Below are 5,208 nucleotides of genomic sequence, written 5' to 3'. Positions count from 1 at the left end.
GGGAGAGGATCGTTGGACCTCACAGCAAGGCACGTGGTGGTCCTGATCCTCTCCGCGTGATTTTCGCCCTGACTCGACCGCGTCACCATCAGGTGGTTGTCCTAGAGTCGTGCATCGTCGTACCCTGAAACGTTATCTGTTTCCACGAGTCCTGCGACATCCATGTTCCTAGCTCAGCTGTATCGCTCACCTATTGTGTTTTGCAGTCTCCGCCTCCGCCGCCTTTGCGAGTCACCTTCGTGCACTCTGCCATCGTTGTGGTACCGTCAGGGCGGTATCGTTGCCACCACCGTCGTCGTCGTCCATCGCTCCTGGTGTAACCGAAGCAGCCGGGCCCGCGTCAAGTCGTCTTTATGGTCTCGCGTGTCGGCAACCGCAAGCGCGCGACGCTGGCAACTGCAATTTTGTCTTTCTACGGGTGGCCGGAGAACGTATAGGGTGACTTACCCCTGGACACCGTAAAGTGCTCATTCACATACCACTCCCCCAGTCGCCGCCGTCTTGTCTAGGTGTCTTCATTTGGGGGGAGGGGGGTAGTGGGGTACTACACTCCCGGTTTCAAGTTCTTTGGCCACAACCACACAATAGCAGGCGCTTTGCACCCTTCCACGTGGTGGCGAAAAATCGCCTTGTCCGTCACGTGTCTTGCTCATAACTGCAGTGGTTGTCTCCGGTTCTCACTTGCTGTCCAGTGTAGCAGTGCCCCTCTCTTCTTCAATTCCCACAGATCATGTATCATGTCTGTCTTGTCCTGCACGTCGTCGCCGGTCTGCTGCAGTACGCCGCCCTGCTCGGTTGATCCAAGCGTCTCGGAGGGCGCCAGTAATATCGCTTCAGCGTCACCGCTGCCTTCCTCCATCGTTCATACGGCATCAACCGTATTATATTCACCAAATAACCAAATAATGTTCAGTTCCTCGTTTATTTAATGTTAAAAGGAACTCGTTCGATTCCTAGTTCCTATCAAAAAAGAACTCATTCTTTTTCTCATTCCTCATGATTCATGAGTTATCAGTTATTATCATAATCACTATTCACTAATCAGAACACCAAGTCATAATTGAATAAAAAATTGGTAGTTTCGTCTTTTATTTTTTTTATAGATTAAAATTATGGTAAGTAAACAAAATTTTTCTCCCCAAATGTTTTTTTTAACTTTTCCGAGAACAAAAGAATTATAATATATACGTTCCTATTCCTTTAAAAAATAATGGAATTTATTCCTTCGTTCATTCCTCTAAAAAGGAATTGTTCCTTTACGAACGCGTTCCTTAACTACACTGCCTAAATAACTCAATCATAGACATCGAATGCTTAGAGGTAATATACATATAATTGAATCGGTCATTTCAATGACGACATAAGTGATTAAATTTAAACTTTATAGCAACTAAAAAAAACTTTACTACTCCAAAAATTCAACTTTTTTTGCATTAACACCTATTTACTAATTTATTTTTATGGTTTCTGATAATCATAATCCATAGTTTTAAATAGTCCAACTTCTATCAAAATGCATCAAATTGAGATAAAACATATTTGACTTGCGTGGTTTTTGCAGGGAATATTCATAATATACAATCTAAGTCAAATTACTAAAATGAAATAGATAAACATTGAAGTGTTAGTAGTTTTATTACTATTATAATAATATTACCCAAGATGAAATACATATTTTTTCTAAAATAAACAACAACTTAACTTTTTTGAATGGCAGCAAGAACTACACAAGTCAATGACTTGAGTAGTTATTGCAGTGATTATAGTTTATCGTAGTAAATTGTGTATTGAATATTAGTCTGACATATGTAGTTTTTACACAGAATACGTAACCACGTGTATTATTATCAAATTTGACAAAAAGTCAATATTGAAAAATCGGTGACTATTATGTCGTTATTGAAATGACCGATTCAATTATAACAAGCTTAATAAATTCCAAAATGTTATAAATAATGTTTATATCCAATCAGAAACTTACCAGAACCACTAAAGAAACTAAATTATATCGTAACAAGAAATATTTGTGTATTTTTTTTAACTTTAAAGTTTAAACAACAATTTAGAAAAAGGTGGGGAAGTGGGTGTCGCTCTGCTGTACAGTTGGTTACAAGTGGGTCACTGTAATAAATTGATTGTGTTAAATTTGAATTCAATGATATAATATCATTGTATAAAAAAAACGATTCTGAGCGAAGATGGTCAGTCAGCCTATTATAATATTACTGCTAAGTATAATAAGTATATTTGATAATATTATTTTGAGTAAAGTAATTTATATTTAACCTATTTACGTGGAACTTAGTTTTAAATTTTTTATCCTTGGCTATAAAAGTTTCACGTTTTATACATTTTTAACTACTAAATAATAATTTGTAAATTTTCAATTTGATAAATTACGTCAACATTTGAACTTTAAATGGTTATAAAAAAAAATTGTGACAGTGGATTTTTAATATTTTTAAAATGTCGTTGTAACAACATAGTAGGAACCTTGTATTATTACATTTTCAAGCTTTTTTACACAACAAATAAAATGTTATTGACATTCATAGAAAAAAAAACTAATACAATTGGAAACTAAAAATGTCCGTAAACAGTCCAAAATAATTATTTATTAGACAATATAGAAAATAGAAGAAGATTTGATCGTGTATAGAAAATTCGAATACAAACAACCAGAGAAAATGGTATGTATATATGTTTGTTTGTTTTAGAGTTACACCAAAAATGTAAAAATTCCTGTTTTTCCTTAATTTTTATGTTGTTTTTCCCGGCACTTATGAAAACTATTGGGAATTTTAAATTTTGACCTCCCGAATGTACTGACTAGATTTACTTTCCCATCAAACAAGACACTGTTGAAGAAAATCGAAGCAGTTTTACTGCCCCAAACGGTGGTGACAGACACAAAAATAAACAATTTTAAACATTTAAAAAAAAACACACACACATCATTGTAAAATCAAATATCAATACATTTATTGCTCCACTCAGAATCTAATAAAAAACCTTGGAAAAAATGTAAAAGAACATTTACTACAATATAATTTATTTATTCTTAACTTTGGTTAAATGTAATAATGTGCAGCACTGAGCACACTCGGTGTACTTTTCAAACAATTATTAATTTTATACTTGTGCGGTATAGCCGGTGCGTTACCAAAAATAAATTAACTATAATACCTACAGTTGTTACACGCTAATTTTATTTAATCGTTTTACAAAACTTATAAAATATATACATAGGTATATTTATTGCATTTTGATAATTGGCATTACACGAGAATAAAATAATATTTAAATGGCGCACAGTCATAGTACTATATGCAATTAAAAAAGGTTCGATTTATATTAATAATTTTACAGTATCGTTGATTTTAAAAGTGAAAATATTTTCTCCTCAATTATATGAAATCGAGAAACTAGCTCTGCTTTATAGTAGATGACCAGATCATCTAGGTTACATCGTCATTAAGTAAGGCACTGTAATATACGTGTTAAAAACATATCATATGAAGATAATATCTATAATATATCTATACAACTGTACAAGCATGGCTACAAGCTTAGGTACTTGATTACGGGTCACAGCAGACACGCATTTCACATGCCATAATATTGGAATTTCTTATTAGAATTTTACTTGAGACGTAAGTAATACGCAGCCTATTATATTGTATTGAACATCTATATTGCATTGTTACGGTGAGACGCGTTGGTGTAATCGTGTTGTTCGTTATTCCCGGTGCCTGTTTGAACGACCGCGGTTTATGTTGGTCAATCGTTATTTTCGACCAAAGCGGTTATCCGAAAACGAGTATAGTGTTATCACTATATACATATATATAATATTATATTATAGTCCGAGACCTTCCCGAACGCCGTAAAAAAAAAATAATAACTCGCCGAAATCGGACGAGAAAAAATGACGGCGTATCGTAAATAGACTGCAGTGCAATATATTATAGGTATGTACATTTCTTCTATACAACGTGTGGTTGCACACCCCGTCGGCAGGCGCATAATATAATCACGACCTCACAACAATGGTGGTCGTAAAAGAAAAAAACGGACATGCAGCCCGAGCGGTATAGGATAAAATAATAATAATAATCATAAAACAAAATCGAACAATAAATGATGCCCAACAGATAACGGCCATGAATATCGATTCGTGTGTCCGTGTTCGGAGATCGTGTTTTTGCCGGGCGCAGGGCGTTTGCCAATTTCCATAAAATCCGTCCAAAATTCTAGTTTCTTCGGCGTAATCGAATTGCCAATCGCCCATATAATATATTAAAATGTTTAATATTTTATTCGCCTGCAAAGCTGCAGTGTCTTATGCATTTTATATATTATATTTATTTATTACCTATACCTGTATAATTTATACATAATATATAAGAATAATTTGACCGACAGTACGTCTACCGTGCGCCGACCGCCGACCGCTGCCACGTATTTTCGTAAAAATAAATTTGCGGACTTTTTTTTCCCCCCGACCCGCACACTCACTATTTATACGTACACGTCAGTCGCGGTGATCTGTATAATAATATTATGTCGGATGCCACCTGTACCGCCGCCGCCACCACAGCTGTATAGTAGTAGTTACCCAGCTTTTATCCTAATTTTACGTTCCCGTCGATATTTATTTTGGTTTCGACAGCGCTGTAATATTATATTATAATATATATATCTCCATTCTCCAATAATAGTCCGTCACACACTCCTCTGAACGTCTATTTTTAATAACACCACCCGCAGCTGTTCGACTTTGACACCGCAACTGCGACAGAGATGGGTGTTCCGCTTATGATGCATGTACTGGTGACCACATAATAATATTAACTCGGCTAAAACAGCTGCACACAGCCTGAAGCCTCTGAAAAAAAATTGCCTAGGTGGCTTGGACTGTGCTAAAAAAAGAGAATGAAAATAATTCATTGATGGAAAAATGTATCATTTTTTTCGAATTGACGAAAAATTTATTTTTTTATATTTATAGGTTATATGGATCTATATAATCCAAGTATTTTCTTTTAAGAATTTATGTAATTTGTAATTGATGGTTGTCTTCAATGTCTTTCAATCCGTAAGGCCTAAAGATATATTGTTTCATAATAAATTTGGGTGGGTATTAATATTATTATTTGCGCATAGCAAACGTAAACACATAAAACGAATCTGATATATTACATTAGG

The sequence above is a fragment of the Acyrthosiphon pisum genome, chromosome A1 (assembly GCF_005508785.2).
Source record: "Acyrthosiphon pisum isolate AL4f chromosome A1, pea_aphid_22Mar2018_4r6ur, whole genome shotgun sequence".
Lineage (NCBI taxonomy): Eukaryota > Metazoa > Arthropoda > Insecta > Hemiptera > Aphididae > Acyrthosiphon > Acyrthosiphon pisum.
The sequence above is the reverse complement of the archived record's forward strand: the minus strand, read 5'-3'. Positions refer to the sequence as shown.